The sequence below is a fragment of the Lemur catta genome, chromosome 8 (assembly GCF_020740605.2).
Source record: "Lemur catta isolate mLemCat1 chromosome 8, mLemCat1.pri, whole genome shotgun sequence".
Taxonomy (NCBI): domain Eukaryota; kingdom Metazoa; phylum Chordata; class Mammalia; order Primates; family Lemuridae; genus Lemur; species Lemur catta.
The window spans coordinates 69787449-69807063 of NC_059135.1; the positions used below are offsets into that span (position 1 = coordinate 69787449).

The window sequence follows — 19615 nt, forward strand, 5'->3', positions numbered from 1 at the left end:
TTATTGCATCCAGAACAGCATAGCTGTTGGTGCTCTTGAGAAGAGGGGCTTCTCTTTAGAGCCTAAGTTAGTATCCAGCTCATATATGTGCTCAAAAAATGCTTGTTACATAAATTAATAAATGAAGGAGTGAATGAATGAATAATGATAGACTTGAGAACTAAGAAAAACTTGGCCATATTTATGAAATTGACAGGTAATTTTCAAAATCTCTTTTTAGACTGAAAACCTACTGTTCAAATAGCACCTAATGGGGAATCTCAGTAAGTGAAAAAGATGAACGACTCTGGTTGAAAAGAGCACAGAGGACCCAGTCCTTACCTTTTTGTATGTCTGTAGCAACTAAGAGGGCTTCCCACAAACCTTTTTATCCTGGGGATCACAACACTGTAGTAGACAAACTAGGCTCCTGAATGATTGTCATAATTATTTCAGCTACATTTACTTTCCATATCAATCACATCAGTTGAACCACTGGGTTCAATGAACTGCATCAATTATTGAGATGGATGAAATAAATGAATGGGCCATTATTTTTAGGAGAAGCCTAAGCTAGTCATTAAGACTAAATGATAAAAAGTTAGAAGACCTAATGTAAAATTGGGTAACAATTTTAAAAGAAGTTAATGTACAGTAAGATATGAATTATTAGAACTTAATTAACCAGAATCCTTGATAAACTAAATTTTTGCCCACTCATTCATTAGGGATGATGCAGATGGTAAGGAGATGAGCTGAAATAAGTCAAAAGTATTTTCATGTATGTCTAACTGTCCAACACAGTGCTTAGTAATATTATTGATACAAAGATGTATAAAATATGGTCCTTAGATATAAGCTTTCTATAATTTAGCTAGAAAGACATATCTTGTTCAAGATTTATCCATGTTGTAGCATATATCAGCAATTTTTTCCTTTTTATCTAAATAATATTCCATTGTATAGATATACCATATTTTGTTTATTCATTCAATTGATGGACATTTGTTTCCCTGTTTTGGCCTAACACCCCCAAATTTTTAAGTCTAACAATAATAACAATGTTGGCAAAAATGTAGAAGAAACTTTCATATATGACTATCGGGAGTGAAAATTGATACTACCACTGTGTAGAGCAAATTGCAATGCCTTATAAAGAAGAAAGTGCATGTAATTTTGATTCAGCAATTCCTCTTAGGAATGTACACAAAAGAAACCTTTGCACATGTGCACCAGAATTTGTGTACAAGATTATTCCATGCAGTGTCCTTTGTAATAAATAAAAGTTGGAAACAATGATGAAATGGATAAATGAGTTGTGGTACATTCCCATAATGAAATACTATGCAGCAGTTAAGATGACCTAGAAGTATGTGTAACAACATGGATAAATTTCAAAAATATAATGCAGAGTTCTTTTTAAAAAAAAGAAAAGAAAATTGAAGTAAAAAGGGTGGTTCATGTCCTTTGAGAAGCAGATGCCAAGACAGGATTAGAAATGCAAGAGATTTTATGAGGTTTAAGAAGAAGAAATACAGGCTGGGCGCAGTGGCTCATGCCTGTAATTCTAGCACTCTGGGAGGCCGAGGCAAGAGGATCGCTCGAGGTCAGGAGTTCAAGACCAGCCTGAGCAAGAGTGAGACCCCGTCTTTACTAAAACTAGAAGAAAATTAGCTGAGCATGGTGGCACATGCCCATAGTACGAGCTACTCAGGAGGCTGAGGCAGGAGGATTTCTGGAGCCCAGGAGTTTGAGGTTGCTGTGAGCTAGGCTGACGCCACAGCACTGTAGCCCAGGCAACAGATTGAGACTCTATCTCAAAAAAAAAAAAAAAAAAGGAAGAGGAAATATCTGTAAGGGAAAATAGGGCTGGAGCTAGGAGAGGCTGGGAGAGCTCCAAACCATGCTGCAGGTCTGACCCTTGTGAAGGAGAGAGGGAAGGAGGGAAGGGTTTTGGTTGAAGGTTCTTAGATTTCAGTGCAATTCTAAGAAAGTTTGGCAAAGAAGATAGGGCATCCTTGAGCCAATGTCACCTATCAGGGGAGTCTGTTGTTTCCCAAGAATAGGCCTGCTTTAGTATTCCTGCCATGCTTCTCACTGGCTAGGCACCGTCCTTGGCAAATGTGGCCTCAGCATAAATGTGGTTATGAGTTTCAGAGCACAGTAGCTGGGGTCCTTGGTTGATTATACTCCCCATAATCAGAGACCCAAAGGTGCATTTTCATGGCCACCACATGCTACAGGATGATCCCATTTATATTTAAAAACACATACAAAATTATACTTTATATTATTTATAAATACACGAATATGAATTAAAAATATAAGAAATAGCTGAGTGTGGTGATATACACCTGTAGTCCCAGCTACTTGGGAGACTGAGTTGGGAGGACCCCTTGAGTCCAGGAGTTTGAGTCCAGTTTGGGTAACATTGAGAGACCCAGTCTTTTATATATATATATAGGTATGTGTGTGTGTGTATATATATATATATGTGTATATATATGTGTGTGTATGTGTGTATATATATATATAAATTTCATATATACATATGAAACAGAAACAAAGAACATTCATTAACCTCAGAATTATGGCTACTTCTGAACTAGGGAGAAGGGAATGAAATCAAGAGGGGAAATACGGGGGTCTTCAACTGTTTCTGTAATATATCTTTAAATAAAAAATGTTGGAAGTATATATGGTAAACGTTAACGTTTGTGATGAGAATCCATAAAACTACCCTGAGGTTCGATGATTCACAAAAGCTGTTATAGTCGTGTTTATGGTTTATTACAGCAAAAGGACACTGACTCAAACCATCAAACATAAAAGATACATAAGGCAAAATCCAGGAGTGACCATACACAAGCTTTCAGTTGTCGTCTTCCATGAAGTCATACAGACAATGCTTAATTCTCCCAGCAAACATGTGACAACATGTACAAAGTATTGCCAACAGAGGCAACTCACCTAAGCCTTGGTGCCTAAGATCAGCACCCACATGACCAATCTTAACTATTCAGTCTTCGGCCTGCCACCCCAGGTCAAACTGATACAGCATAGCCCAGGACCCAGGTGAACAAAAACAGGCATTTACCATAAATCACATTGTTAGCATAAACTATTCAGCATGACCCAATGCCCAGGTATTCAGGCACTCTTATCAGGCAGAATGTTCCAAAGGCTTATAGGTTATGCCCCAGGAGCCAATGAAAGGCCTGTCCTTTCTTTGGAATGTGCAGGATTTAAACACCACAAGTCCACTAAGTTAATCCTTTACCGCACATATTTTAAAACTCTGGATGGTAGGAGTTTGTTATATTATTCTCAATATAGTGGGGTGTATATCAATATAATAATAATGGTAATCTCTTGGTATTAGCTTTGTATGTGATCTCTATTCTCTTCTTTGTATTTTTCTCTATTTTTAAAACTTTACTAAGCTACTATATTTTTAAGACAGTTTTTAAAAAGCAAAAGATTTATACAATCTGAAGAGAAACCAGAGTATTATATTTTTAAGACAATTTTTAAAACTTGGTTTTTAAAAAATGATTCTAACTTCCCAATATTCTTCATAATACTTTTTTCTTCACCTGCACATTCAGACAATTACATCCATCCCCACTCCTGTCTCTACTACTCGTGTCTCATTGACTCTTGTCTCATAAACCCCTAGGTGTGATAGGAGGTTTATTCTCTGGAGACTGATCACATAAGCCAATCTTTACAATAAGCAAGCAAAAAATTAGCAAATAAGTATTATAAGTAAGTAAATAAATAACTTTCTCTGACTCATGGAACTCTGACTAATACAGATTTTCGTGCCTAAGTGCTTCAGAATCTTAAGAATGAGTTTTTGTTAAGATTAGTTCAGGATTTTCTGGAATTGGTTCTCTAATCTGATTAAACTTAAAGCACTAAAGACTCTGTTTCCAGTGGTAAAGAGCATACTTGTAGTCCATAGTGTGGTATAGCAATAGAGATATGCAAAACTTTACCACTGGATACTCCTAATCAAATATCTACAGAAGGTGAGGTTCTGGGTGACTATGTATTTGATACCTTGAACATTTTGGTCAAACTAAAGAGTATAATGAGGTTGGCTGGTTGCTACTAATTGTACTGGAGAAAGTGGGGAAAGAAAAGGATGAGCTCAGGGATTTAAATTCCCAGCTCGAGCTCTGTATAAATGACCTCAAAGTCTCTAGGTCTGGCATGAAAGAAATTCTCATTGCCTGTAGCTGTAGGGCTGGAATTTATGAAAACCAAACCAAGAATCTCATTACACAAGTGGCTAAATTACAATGCAAATTGAATTCTCAATTTCACTGGATGTCTTCTTTTAAAATGAAAGTATTGATCGGGAAAAAATGGGTTCCTGATCATTGGAATGGGGACATTTGGGAAGATCCTAACGAAGCTGGGGGCATTGAACTCCTAAATTCTACCAGTAGAAATACCCCTTCAACTCCTGTCTACAGAAGTTAACCCTGCTTTGCCTGAAGAACCTATAATGTCCTCTTCTGAGGCAGTTGCCTTGCAAGGCACTACTGATACTTCTCAAAACTTACTACTGGCATCCCTACCTTTGCTTCTGGATCTAAAACTAGACTCAAGTCCCAGCCACCCCTATATGGGTGAGATATAAATGCAACCCAATAGTATGTGTTTATACACAGCACATGAACTGCATGATTTTTCAGTTTATAAAGACATAAATCTGGAGAGTATGTGTGGGAAAAAATATTAAGGGTGTGGGGTTATGGTGGAAGAAATATAAAGTTTGAGCAGGCTGAATTTATTGATATGGGCTCACAAACAGAGGTTCTGGACTCAATGATTTAGCTTGAGGGGTTAAAAAGGGTCTGACAGTTTGTTTGGTTGGGAGAAACACGGACCAAAAGGCGTCATACACTAAATAAGTTGAAATGCCAGAGTGCAATGGTTTCATCATAGCTCACTGCGACCTCAAATTTCTGGGCTCAAGCAATCTTCCTGACTCAGCCTCCCAAGCAGTTGAGACTATAGGTGTGTGCCACCACACCTGGCTAATTTTTAAAATTTTTTTGTAGAGACAGGGGTCTCACTGTTGCTCAGGCTTCTTGTTATTATCTTTATTTGGAGATTAAGTATGGGTGCCAAGTTGACAAAGAGTGGATCATGATGTCAATTTTATATATCAACTTGCCTAGGATATTGTCCCAGTTTTTCAAACACTAACCCTAAGGTGTTGCTGTAAAGATATTTTGTAGATGTGACTAACATCTACAAATCAGTTGACTTTTTTTTATTATATATATATTTTTTAAACTTTTTCTTTTTCTTTTTCTTTTTTTTTCTTGGAGACAGAGTCTCACTCTGTTGCCCGAGCTAGAGTGCCGTGGCATCAGCCTAGCTCACAGCAACCTCAAACTCCTGGGCTAAAGCAATCCTCCTGCCTCAGCCTCTGGAGTAGCTGAGACTACAGGAATGCGCCCTCATGCCCAGCTAATTTTTTCTATATATATTTTTAGTTGTCCAGATAATTTCTTTCTATTTTTAGTAGAGACAGGGTCTTGCTCTTGCTCAAGCTGGTCTCGAACTCCTGACCTCAAGCCATCCTCCTGCCTCGGCCTCCCAGAGTGCTAGGATTACAGGTGTGAGCCACCGCGCCCGGCCCAGTTGAGTTTAAGTAAAGGAGATTATCTTTGATAATCTGGGTGGGCCTACTCAATCATTTGAAAGGCAGAGCTAAGGTTTCCTTGAGGAAGAAAAAATTCTAGTGTCAGCTACTACCCCAGGGTTTGCAGCCTGCCTCTCCTTACAGCATGCCCTATAGATTTGAATTTGCCTAGTCAGCTTCACAATGGCATAAGCAAATTCCTTTCTGAGAGAAATGTTTTTTTTTAATAATTTAAAATATTTTATTTTTAATTTTATTTAATTTAATTTTTTTTTATTTCAGCTTATTATGGGGGTACAAAAGTTCAGGTTATATATATTGCGCATGCCCCCCATCCCCCCAAGTCTGAGCTTCAAGCATGTCCATTCCCCAGACAGTGCACATCGCACTCATCATGTAGGTATACACCCATCCCCTCCCCCCACCCCCATCCCCCCGAGTCGGAACTTCAAGCGTGTCCATTCCCCAGACAGTGCGCATCACACTCATCATGTAGGTATACACCCATCCCCTCCCCCCACCCCCCACCTCTGTCCAATACCGAATTGGTGTTATTCCCAAATGTGCACTTAGGTGATGATCAGGGAAACCAATTTGATGGTGAGTACATGTGGTGCTTATTTTTCCATTCTTGGGATACTTCACTTAATACAATGGGTTCCAACTCTCTCCAGGAGAACAAAAGAGATGCCATATCACCATTATTTGTTATAGCTGAGTAATACTCCATGGTATACATATACCACATTTTACTAATCCATTCATGAATTGATGGGCATTTGGGTTGTTTCCACATCTTTGCAATTGTGAATTGTGCTGCTATAAACATTAGGGTGCAGGTGTCTTTTTTATAGAATGACTTTTGTTCTTCTGGGTAGATGCCCAATAATGGGATTGCTGGATCGAATGGTAGGTCTACTTGAATCTGTTTAAGGTATCTCCATATTGCTTTCCACAGGGGTCGCACTAGTTTACAGTCCCACCAGCAGTGTATGAGTGTTCCTGTATCTCCGCATCCATGCCAACATGTATCATTTTGGGACTTTTTGATAAAGGCCATTCTCACTGGAGTTAAGTGATATCTCATTGTGGTTTTGATTTGCATTTCCCTGATTAGAGATGTTGAACATTTTTTCATATGTTTGTTAGCCATTCTTATATCTTCTTTTGGCTTGAATTTCCCACTCAAGAGACATAGACTGGCCCAGTGGATAAAAAAATACAAGCCAAGTATCTGCTGTCTTCAGGAAACTCATCTAACCTGCAAGGATGCATTTAGACTGAAAATAAAAGGGTGGAAATCGATATTTCAAGCAAATGGAAGCCAAAAGAAAGCTGGCGTGGCAGTTTTAATCTCCGATAACTTAGTTTTTAAATCAACAAAAGTAATGAAAGACAAAGATGTTTACTATATACTGGTGAAGGGTACAATTCAACAAGAAGACATAACTATACTTAATATATGTGCACCCAACTTAGGTGCACCCAGATTCATAAAGCAAACCCTACTTGATCTGAACCAAATGATAGATAACAATACTATAATAGCCAGAGACTTTAACACGCTGCTGACAGTACAGGACAGATCCTTCAAACAGAAAATAAACAAAGAAATAATGGACTTAAACAGAATGCTAGAACAAATGGGCCTGACTGACATCTACAGGACATTCTACCCAAAATCCTCTGAATATACTTTCTTCTCATCAGCCCATGGGACATTCTCTAAGATTGACCATATCCTAGGACATAAAGCATGTCTTAAAAAAATTAAAAAAATAAAAATTATACCATGCATTTTCTCAGATCACAGTGGAACAAAAGTAATAATGAACCCTAACAGAAATTCTCATTCCTACTCAAAGTCATGGAAGCTAAACAACCTTCTCCTGAATGGTTATTTTATAAATGAAGAAATCAAGACGGAAATCAAAAGATTCTTTGAATTAAATGACAAAGGAGACACAACTTATCAAAATCTGTGGGACACAGCTAAAGCAGTCCTGAGAGGAAAATTTATTTCCATAAATGCCTATATCAAAAAGACAGAAAACTTACAAATAGACAACCTAATGAATAGACTCAAAGAGCTGGAGAAAGAAGAACAGACCTACCCCAAACCCAGCAGAAGGAGAGAAATTATTAAGATCAAATCAGAACTAAATGAAAAGGACAACAAAAAAAAAACATAAGGGAGATTAATAAAACAAAAAGTTGGTTCTTTGAAAAGATAAACAAAATAGACACACCTCTGGCTAGACTAACCAAGAGCAGAAAAGAAAAATCTCTAATAACCTCCATCAGGAACATGAAAGGAGCAATGTTTTTTCTTGAATTTCTACAAGTTAGTTTCATATGCATTGTAAAGAAGTTAATTTTTTTTTTTAATTTAGAGTCTCTATTTCAAATGAAAGCAGGGGTAATAGGAAAGGATGAGGGTTATTAAATTATATACATATTTGCAGGGAATCCAAGAAAACACCTTTGAATGTATTGGCAAAACCCTTTTAAAATATCTTGAAATTATTTCTTAATTCCTTAAAGAAATAGAATTATTTCTTTCATAGATATCTTTTTAATTTCAAAAATACCAGGAAACTCCAATCCTAATGTTCTTTAAAAGAAAAAAAAAGAGACTCCTTCTTCCAGCTTTAACCCAATCTCCATTTATAACCACTGTTCTGTGTGAACTTTTAAAATTTTTTTAATATGCTTATACATACACACACAGTTTTTAAATAAAATATTTTTTAAAGAAATAAACTATAAATGCCTAAGAGCACTATTATGATAAACTTCCCAGGGTTGTAAGTATATATCTAACTTACTCTTTGGAAGTTAGAGTCATATCCACTGTAAGGATGTTCCCTAAATTCATTAACCATCTCCACATCGATAGACCAAACCTCTTTTACTCATCTTTGCACGGCTAATCCCAAGCACAGTGCCCACGAAATCGTAGGCTCACAATAAATACCTGCTTACTGAATGAAAACCAATGAATATAAGTGTGTCTTTTCTGATAGCAGTGATCTTATGCTGGATAGCATAAAACTGAACAAACAAGTCCCATCCAAAACTGTCCAACGTTGCTTGAAAAACTACTTTAATTCAACTCTCCCACTAGGACTACCACTCCAATCACACAAAAGCATTATAGAAATTGTCTCAAAAAGATTTTAAAAACTTCATTATTATTGAAAAATAACTTCCCTTAAACACAAAACAGAAAAAAATAATAATTTAATGGGTCAGAAAAACAGAATTGAGTTGTGAACATGTTGCATGGCAGACTCTGAAATGACAAACAGCGGGAGATAATTTGTAAGAACTTTGTATTGCCCTTAGTGAATGAAATTAGTGTCCCTATTTCTAATTCAAAAAACAAGCAAGAGAAATAGTTACGTGCCTCTTTAAAAGAAAAAAAAAATGATATATTGCTGCCAGGGTGTTTTTATTAATGTAGCCTGTGCATTTTCTTTCCCCTGGGCTATGAGCCTCTGCAGCAGAGCTCCTAACCTTGCCCTGCGCATTGGATCACCCGCACAGCCTTAACACATATTTATGCCTGGTCCTACCCCCAGGGATTCTGATGTACTTGATCTGGGGTATGTCCTGGGCATTGGACAATTTTTAAGCTCCCCAGATGATTCTAATGTACAGCCAAGGTTGAGACGCACTTCTTTATAAAAACAGAATATGAAATGGTGCTGCTAAGCTTCACAGGATTATCTATCATATCGCTAGTAGAAGAAAAGGACGGGAAGTGTTGGATGGAGTTTCAAAGTGACAGGATAGGAGTATGAGAGAGAAGAAAAATAAATCTACATCACATGGGACGGTTCAGGTTGAAGCAAGCAGGGACACTCACAATACAATTTCCTAGCAAATCTGGCCTATGGTGTTCAAAATTGAGAGCTAGATGGATTGAAATTGAGGACAATTCTCCCTCTCTCTCTCTCTGATGAAAAAGAGGAATCATCATAATCTCAGAATTTCAGATCTTGGAACTGTAGTGGTCCTAGAGGTATGCCATTCACTATTTCCTTCAGGATAGAACCTTCTGTGAGATGTGTAGTTAGCTGACTCCCACCAGCTAATGTTGGGATTCTTCAGTGTTCATGCTGAGGCCACACTCTTCCTAGGTTGCTCCTAGCTAATTATTATACATTGGGGGTTTTAAGCCAGGCCATTGCTGCCCAATGCAGGACTCTTCTAATGGACAATCTTTGTTCTGAGACTCTCCAATGTTTGTTGCTGAGACTTTGTCAAAGCTGTGCTGAAGTCTGAGGTTCTTACTAATGAATTCTAATTCCTTTCCCCTCCTCGTTCACATGGGTCAGACTGCAGTGCTCTCTGCTTACTTCGGCTCCTTCACCTCTTTAACTTTGACACGCATTTCCCTCCAATAAATTTCTTGCATTTCTATTTCTGTCTTGGCATCTGCTCTCAGGGCACCCAGACTGAAACAGGATGGGATGTCAAAAATCATTTAGGCTCATATAAACTACTTTTTAGCTCAGAAACCTGAAGTTCAAATGATTTGCTGAATGTCACATGCTTTGTGTGTTGTAGATGAGGATTAGCAATAGGTTTCACAATCTACAACCAAATGCTTTTTCTACCAAAACAGGAAAGATTCAAAATAAAGACAACTTCATTAGAAAATAAAAAAATCAAGAGTAATTAAAAATAAAACTGCAACAATTTATACTGGGTAGAAAAATTGAAAGGACTCGTGGAACTCTAACAACATAAACTCATAAAATATTTATAACAGGCAAAGAAAGCACACATAGTAGCAGGAGCAAGAAAGCAAAGGAAAGCATTAGAACATCAGAACATCCAGGTGTGGTTTCAGATCCTCTCAGTCACAGGGATGTGCTTCATCTCCAGGATGCAAACCACCAAAACGTGGGCAAGAAATCTTAGTCTCAGGGAAGCTGAGGGTAGTGGGTTGAATATATTGCCCCCCAAACTCAGAACCTCAAATGTGATCTTATTTAGAAATAGGGTTTTTGCAGATGTAACAAAGTAAGGATTAAGATGGGATCATATTGGATTAGGAGGGTCCCTAAATTCAATGAGAATATTTTTACAAGAGACAGAAAAGGACACACAGAGGAGAATATGATGTGATGACAGAGGCAGAGATTGGAACAATGCATCTACAGTCCAAGGAATGCCAGAAGCCACCAGAAGCTGGAGGAGACAAGGAAGAATTCTCCCCATGACTGTACAGTGAACACCCAAGGGAGCTTTATAGTTCCCTTGGCTTTGACACTGTGCTGGAGCAATGACTGTTCTTTTCCTCTGCATTGAAAAGAGTATTTATCCTTTCAGATGTATTCAGAAAGCCAGCACATTATGTTACCTTGATTGTATTAAAAGGGTCTTCATCCCAGAATAATCACTGAAGGATTTGAAGCTGCAAACGAAAAGGCCCTTTACTTTTTGGAACCAGTCAAAGTAAGCGGAGAGATGGACAGGGAAACACTTACAGATGTGGCCAAAACATCTCTTCGTACTAAAGTTCATGCTGAACTTGCAGATGTCTTAACAGAGGCTGTAGTGGACTCCATTTTGGCCATTAAAAAACAAGGTGAACCTACTGACCTCTTCATGGAGGTCAATGGAGAGGAAACATAAATCTGAAACTGATACAAGCTTAATCAGAGTGCTTGTTTTGGATCATGGAGCCCATTATTCCGATATGAAGAAAAGAGTAGAAGATGCGTACATCCTCACATGCAATGTGTCATTAGAATATGAAGAACCAGAAGTGAATCCTGGCTTTTTTATACAAGAGTGCAGAAGATAAAGAAAAACTAGTAAAAGCCAAAAGAAAATTCAGTGAAGATAGAGTTAAAAAATAATACAACTGAAAAAGAAAGTCTGTGGTGATTCAGGTAAAGGATTTGTTGTTATTAATCAAAAGGGAATTGACCCCTTTTCCTTAGATGCTCTTGCAAAAAAGGCATAGTGGCTCTGCACAGAACTAAAAGGAGAAACATGGAGAGGCCGACTCTGTTTGCGGTCATTTCTTTGACGACCTAAATCTTGACTGGGACATGCAAGACTTGTCTATGAGTATACAACGGGAGAAGAGAAGTTCCCTTTATTGACAAATGTAACAATCCTTGCTCTGTCACATTATTGGTCAAAGGACCAAATAAGCACGCATTCACTCAAATCAAAGATGCAGTGAGAGATGGCTTGAGGACTGTCAAAAATGCTACTGATGGTGGCTGTGTGGTTCCAGGTGCTGGTGCAGCGTAAGTGGCAATGGCAGAAGCCCTGATTAAATATAAGCCCAGTGTAGAGGGCAGGGCCCAATTTAGAGTTCAAGTGTTTGCTGATGCATTGCTCATTATTCTCAAGGTTCATGCTCAGAACTTTGATTCTGACCTTCAGGAAACGTTAGTTAAAATTCAGGCTAAACATTCAGAATCAAGTCAACTTGGGGGTGTGGACTTGAACACAGGTGAGCCAATGGTAGCAGCAGAAGTAGGCGTATGGGATAACTATTGTGTGAAGAAACAGCTTCTTCACTCCTGCACTGTGATTGCCACAAACATTCTCTTGGTTGCTGAGATCACACGAGCTGGAATGTCTTCTCTAAAAGGTTGAAGTGAAGCTTCCCCTGTATCTGAATCTTTAAGACTCTACAAAGTGATCCTGAGGAAGATAGCTGTGGAATTTTCGTCCACGTTTCAAGTGGTTTTCTTTTCTCACATGAAAAAAAGGAGAGAACACTGGCACCTACTCAAATTCTGAAGTTCTGAAATTATAATTACAGTATTTTTTAAATTGCACTGAAGTACACACACATAAAAGCAGGTCCTTTTTACCCAGTGAGCAGGATGTTTTGCTTTAGCTGCAGTGACATAGAATTACATGTTAGATAAGCATATGTTATCTGTCTTTTTATTAACTATTCCTTGAAAAACATACAACAAGAATTCTCCCCTTGAACCTTTGGAGGAAGTATGGCCCTGCTGGGACCTTGATTTTGGGCTTCTGGCCTCCAGAACTCTGTTAGAACAAATTTCTGTTGTTTTAAGTCATCGAGTCTGTGGTAATTTGTTACAGCAGCCTTAAGAAAACTAATATACAGAAGGCATAAGTTTACCGAAGGGTCTTTTATACTGCACTGATCACACAGCAAAAACAAGCCCGTGTGATCAAGTCTAAAAATCAAAACCATCAATCTATATATTTTCAATAAACAACATGGAGAAGCTGGTACAGGATACTTCCAGGGGAGTTTTGGATGTCAAAGTGCACATTACATTAGAAATCGCTAGCTAGCATATTCCTTTCCCATGCTGATCAAGGGTCAGTACCATGGCTCCAAGCAGCCCAAGATATAAGCACAGAGCTACCACAGAATAGGTGCAAGTTAAACTGTCCTTACACAATTACACAGCCAGAGAATTATTCTAGGCTCCTGTAGTAAGAACATAATGGAAGAATCAACTTAACTCGATATGGGTTGACATCCAGATGCATAGAGATCATTGAAAAGAACTTCTCAGCCTTAATTTACTCATTTATAGATTGTGAAGGTTAGATTAAATCACCTTCCAGCACTAGCACCCTTCTAATTAAGGACCTGTGGGCAGGTGTATATGGGTAGAGCATAACTTGTCGTTGGGGGGAAGGATGGCTTAACATGTATGTAGGTCCCAGGAAGAGGAGAGCAACTGCACTTTTGACAAATGTTCAGTTCATTCCTGTGTCAGGTCCCCAGGACCACCCTCAAGCTTGATGATGTGTTAGAAGGACTCACTGTTACAGCTTATTACAGTGAAAGGATATAGATCAGAATCAATAAAGAGAAAAGACACAGGAGGTAAAGTATGGGAGAAGTCAGAAGCAAGCTCCCAGGTGTCCTTTCCCAGCAGAGTTGCTGGAAGTTGTTCTTCCAGGAATGATGTGTGACAACATGTACGAAGTCTTGCCAAACAGGGAACCTCACCTGAGCCTAGAGGTCCAAGGTTTTTATTGGGGGTCAGTCACATAGGCTCAAACCCCTCCCATCCCATAGCAAAAAGAGGTAGGTATTCACCATAAGTCACATCCTTAGGATGAACCTACCTTGTCAAACTGTACAGCATGGTCTAAGACCTCAGGCATACAAAAACACTTTGATCAGGGAGATTATTCCAGAGGCTTTGCATTTCAGCCTTTGTTTCTGAGATTCCACAGCTTCTAATATAATAAATTAGCTCAAGTGCATTTCTTTTATCTGAATCCCAAGAGTCTTGACAGATACTTTATTATTCTTAATAAATTACTGGTGTCTTGGCGATACTACAGGTAAAAACATCTGGACAATGCTGTTTTTAAACATTAAAATCCTAAAAACGGTTGGATACTTTAGTGTTTTCCTGATTTTTAGAATCAGAGATTCAGTTATGTCACCTGTTATCCCCTTAAAAGGGTATTGTATCAGGTCCATGTATATAAAATACAAGAATTTCTGGTTTTATTTTGTCTTTGACAAAGCCAGGATTATACAATACTTTCTGTTTAGCAATTAGCTTTCACTTATAGCTATATCATGAATAACTTCATTTTAAATGCCTACAGATCTACTTCATTCTTTTTAATGACTGCCTAGTATTCCATTGTATGGATGAACAAAATATATTTAACCAATCTTCTGTTGTGATCATTTGTTTCCTGCTGTTTGCTGTTAAAACAATTCTTCAACGAACATCCCTGAACATGCATATAGGCAGGGCTACAGAATTTGGTTCTATGCAGCATGCAGGGATGAATTTTTGTTACTTCCTTCTGACAATAATAAAAAAGCAACTCTGATTGCTAGATAGGGAAGCCACCATGTCTCTTATATTTCTAAGGAAACAGTATGTGCTAGAGAATTTCACACCCAATATCTTATTTAATCCTCACGAGAACTACAAGTAGCTAATTACTATTCCTATTTTTTTAAATATTATAATTTTTCTATTTAGGAAATATACATTTATAGGAAATTTAGAAAATATAGACATCTGTAAAGAAGAAAAGTAACATCACCTGTAATTTAACTGTCCAGAGAAAATGTCTATTTCAATGAATGTTCTTTATGTCTTCTTTCTGCTCAGTTATTTTATATAGTTGAAATTCAGCTTCATACAATTCTGCATCCTGATTTTTTATTTAATGTTATAACATTTCCTAGGCTACTCCTTTTGACAGTCATCACTTTTTAAAATGGTGCATTATTCCATTGTGTTTCTGTGCCATGTGTTATTGGTCTTTTAGTTTACTTTCATTATTTCCTACTACAACAAATTACATGCTGTAAAGGATATCTCTAGTGTGTGGAAATTTTTTTGTGTTTCATATTGCTTCTTAATAGGAACTTTTAATGATTTTTATTTACAAAATACACTTCCATGATTCTTTTTGTTTGTCTCTATAGACTTACATACCTGCCATGAGACTAAGTATAAAAATTTGTTTATCAGGAAAGATTCTTAGGAAAACTTTTCTGAGATTCACTCTAGTAGGTCCTTTTAAACATTAAACATTAAAACATGCTATGTTTTTAAACATTAAAATAATTTAAAATAATTTATTCTATCAGTTATATAAAATTATATTCTTATCGGATGCCTACATGATAATTAAGTATGACTCCCATTTTGTTTCTCTGAACCTGAATGCAAATGGAAATGTGCTCAATCTGAAAGTAAAATTTTATATAAAAACTGATGTAGAATAAATGTCATGCACTTTATATTTTACATCAATAGAAATTTATAACATCCAACAGTATTTAATGCAAAATGAAAAATTATACTGTCATTACATTTTTAGATTCAGGATACTTTCATCTTAGGCAGATTTGTACATAACTAAGAATCATAATTGGTTATAATTTGTCTATAAGTAGTAATTATTTTCTTGGTACCTAGCTAAAATATAGACATAATAGATATATCAAATACTTTTTGAAATATAAAATTGTGCTCACAGATTTTAAGATGGACATTTTTTTTAAAAGGCTAAAATTTTAGCAGCAAAGCTAACACCTATAAGTGTTTTGGGGGAGTCAGGATTTTGTTTCTGATTTTGAACTTCTCTTCAGAATTAATGTTTTCCCTGTCTTATAATAGTGAACTGAATGTCCAGGTCCATTCTGGAGCTGATCCAAAGCCACCAAGTGGGTGGTCTTGCAGTCTTCTCTAAAAAGAAGGAAAATATGAGCTCAGTGAGTCCAGGATAGGCCCATCTCCACAGGTAATTCCATACAAGCCAGTGTAAAACAAACTGGGTTTCTGGGAATAGAAAAATCCCAGGGAAGACCTGGGAGAGGGGATGGTGCTGGAAGAGATGATGAGGAAACGGTGTTATTAAGTTATGTTGGAAAGAAAAGGCTGCTATGGTAAATGTCAGAAACCAATAGCTCATCCATTTCAGTACTCTTCATAGACCTAACATAAAACAACTCTTCATTACTTTCTAGAACTTTTTGCCCCTAAGATTAATTATTTCTCTAAAGCATTCCATCTTCAAAAGCTGCAGCATTTATCATTCATGGTTCTATAAACCTTTATGGAAGCTATCTAGACTTTTAGCCCATTCTACCTCTAGGGAGAAACACTATTTATTAAGTTTGCAACACACTGAGGAATTTTTTCTTCTAAAACTACCACTATGCGATCTAAGGATCCTTTATTTTTCTTACATTTTGGGAATTTGCACAAGCCTATTTTAATTCTATTCATTTCCTTTATGATTTAATAAACCACAAGTGACTATCCCCCCCACCACAGATACATATAGTCGGCCCTCCAGAACCCTCAAATTCAACCAACCACAGATGGAAAGTATTTGGGGGAAAAAACAATAAAAGTAATACATCAATAAAAAATAATACAAATAAAAACAAAATATAATGTAACAACTATTTTCATAGTATTTACATTGTATTAGGTATTATAAGTTATCTAGAGATGATTTAAAGTACACTGAAGATGTGTGTAGGTTATACGCAAATACACCATTTTATATAAGAAACTCGAGCATCCATGAATTTTGGTATCTATGGGGGTCCTAAAACCAATCCCCTGTGGATAAGGATGACCATACTCTCTTTTTTTGTTTTGTTCTGTTTTTGAGACAAGGTCTCACTCTGTTGCCCAGATGTGATCATAGCTCACTGCAACCTCAGACTCCAGGGCTCAAGAGATCCTCTTGCCTCAGCCTCCCAAGTGGCTGGAATTACAGGTGCACCACTATGTCTGGCTAATTCTTTTATTTTTTGTGGAGATGGGGTCTTGCTATTTTGCACAGGCTGGTTTCGAACTCCTGGCCGCAAGTGATGCTCCTACCTCAGCTTCCCTAAGTGCTGGGATGACTATGTTCTCAAGCTTAAACTTTTTAAACAGAGAATTTTTGTGTTCAATTTTAGTACACATCTTCAGCAGGGATTTGGAATGTTTCTTTTTCTTAAATAGCAGAGGCCAGAACATTAGTTCAAAGTATGTATTTCAATTTGTTTCTAATGCTTTTCCTGATGGTCCCTTATGTATACATTTTGGATTTTTTTCCTCACAATATTACCAGGTTTTGACTACTATCAAATATCTGTCATTTTTCTGCACACTTGTATGACTTTCTGGGGTATTCTTGTAAAGTTTTTCTAAATTCCAATATTTAGGAGAGTTTAGTGTCATCTGTAAATTTGAACATTTTGTTGGGCACAACTTTTTCAACTTATAAATGAAATTATCATTCTAAGAATATTGCTGGATACTTCTTTACACAGAGAAGTGACCTATAATTTTTTTATAATTTAGGTCTTTATCCCAGTGACTCAATATTTAAAAGTACTTCACTGTGGAGGCTTGTTTTGATATATTAATTTATAAAAATATGAATAAATTGCATTCTCTGTCCCTTAATCATACCACTTATCTGCTCGTCCAATGGCACTGTAAGTGGTCAGATATAAAGGAAATCCAAAACTTATGTTTTATTTTAACAACCATACTTACTATTTTTACCTTTTTTATATTTTTTAAAAAAATTTAGTATGGTATAAACAGATATTTGTAGTAGTATAGGGAATACGTGCCTATGTGTTTATAGTATGATTGTCTATTTGTATACTTACTTATAAGATGCATAAGACATGAGGTAATTTCTTCCAAATTATTTTTTTATTTTTCCTTATATGACTTTATAGTTCTATGTACAGATTAGGTGTTCAATAAATGTTATAAACAATTACTGAGCACCTGCTGTGTATTAGATTCAGCCTAGGTATTGTATACATAAAAGGAATCTAAAAGATTCTTTAGAAAGACAAGTCATTGTAAAATAATAAGGTCAGATAGCATATTAAAACTTTTAAAATTAGTAGTATAAGAAATGAGTCCAGATGGCAGAAATCATGGCGGAACAAAGTTTTTTCATGGAGCTCTGTGGACAAGTAGTGGTAAAGAGTTGAGATATAATGTTTGATTAAATATTGTAATCTAACTGGCTAGCTTAAGAAGAAAATAATTTTGTTATAAGGTTGGGGAGTAGCCCACAGAAATGAAGGAAAGGCCAGAGAACCAGGATCATAAAATAAAACAAACCAAGGAAAGCTTGGTAGCAGAGATTATAGATAAGATCATACTTCAAAATAGTCTGGTTAGGATTCTGGCCCAACAACTGTTGAAGACTGCAGAAACCATTCCCACTACCACTGAATAGCACAAGTATGAATGAATTCTCAACTTTATTTCAGTTATTGTGGCATTCATTCACAATTCAGACTTAGGCAGAAGCATAAAATTGGCAGCACCAAGGTTACATATACTAGCAATTGAGCTGGGAGAAAGAAAATCTAATCTTTAGCCTTCTTTAATGCACCATGAATCCTTGCCTCTCACACTCATATAACAAGGAATTATCCCAAAATACAAATGGGTTTTGGGGTTGAGCAGTCAAAAAATGACAAAATGCTCACTAGAGACTCCACTTGTTTGCCTGTTCAATATACATAAACCCACTACTTCCCATAATAACACTTTTTCCAAAAAAATTCTCCCACCTTACATAGTGCAACCATTTTCTCGTTCAATTGACCCCTTCCTCACTGGAAGACAATCAAAAGCCTCCTAGGTTACTTCATCCAATGCTATATCCAGGATTTCAGGAATTGTCCATTGCTACCCAGCTCTATAGTAATTCCATCACAATCGTCTGTAAACTATGCACTACATAAAGTTAGCCAATGCCAAAAATCCTACATACAATGATGGGAGAAATGAAGAAAAAAATAAATAAAAAGGAACACACATGCCACAGGGGGAAAAGAAGTGAGCAGAGGTTATAGTTCTTTTTTGTTTTTGAAACTGGTGATGATGAGACTCTAGGCTAGTGTTTGACTTATTTTGTCTGATATCTATTCCATGGATGATCCCTTGACTTTCAGCCAGAACTCTCACAAGTATAAGGTTTTTTTAATCCAGTAAAGTGATCAAAACCTCATTCCTGAGGGATTCGACCCTTTACCAGTGTAAGCTTGTTGTAATATTCCACTAACTAAATATGACAGTCTAACAAGGAAGTAACTCAGACCTTTGGGGTTTTGTCCATATTCCTTCTGGCTCCCATTATGTTGTACAAACTTGATGCCTTCTTGGTGCATGGACAATCAAACATGTCAGTCAATACCATAACACCAATTTTGCCTCTTTGTTCAGTGATATAAGGAACTTGAAATGGCCAACTGTGGTCCCAGCTTCCAATCCAATAGTACCATTGTTGTGTAATCTTATGAAAGTATTTCTACCTTGAGTACAAAAACAGGCTGCCTATGGAGATAGAAGAAAATGTTTTGTACTTTTTTTATGAATGGAATTCTTTGGCCAGAAGCAATATTATGTGGGGGAACTTTGATAATATACAAGGCCATTGTAGTTAAAAATCAGTGTCTTTGGCAGACCTTGCCAGGCA

The 19615-nt window shown here is 36.9% G+C and overlaps 1 non-coding gene and 1 pseudogene across 1 annotated transcript; both read left to right on the forward strand.

Annotated features, from left to right (window-relative positions):
- Positions 1–10878: 10878 nt before the first annotated feature.
- On the forward strand, positions 10879–11012 carry LOC123644251. The gene has a single exon (XR_006737068.1). It is a non-coding gene; the product is annotated as a small nucleolar RNA SNORA22 (small nucleolar RNA).
- A 94-nt stretch (positions 11013–11106) lies between these two features.
- LOC123643654 lies at positions 11107–12274 on the forward strand (annotated as a pseudogene).
- The last annotated feature ends 7341 nt before the right edge of the window (positions 12275–19615 follow it).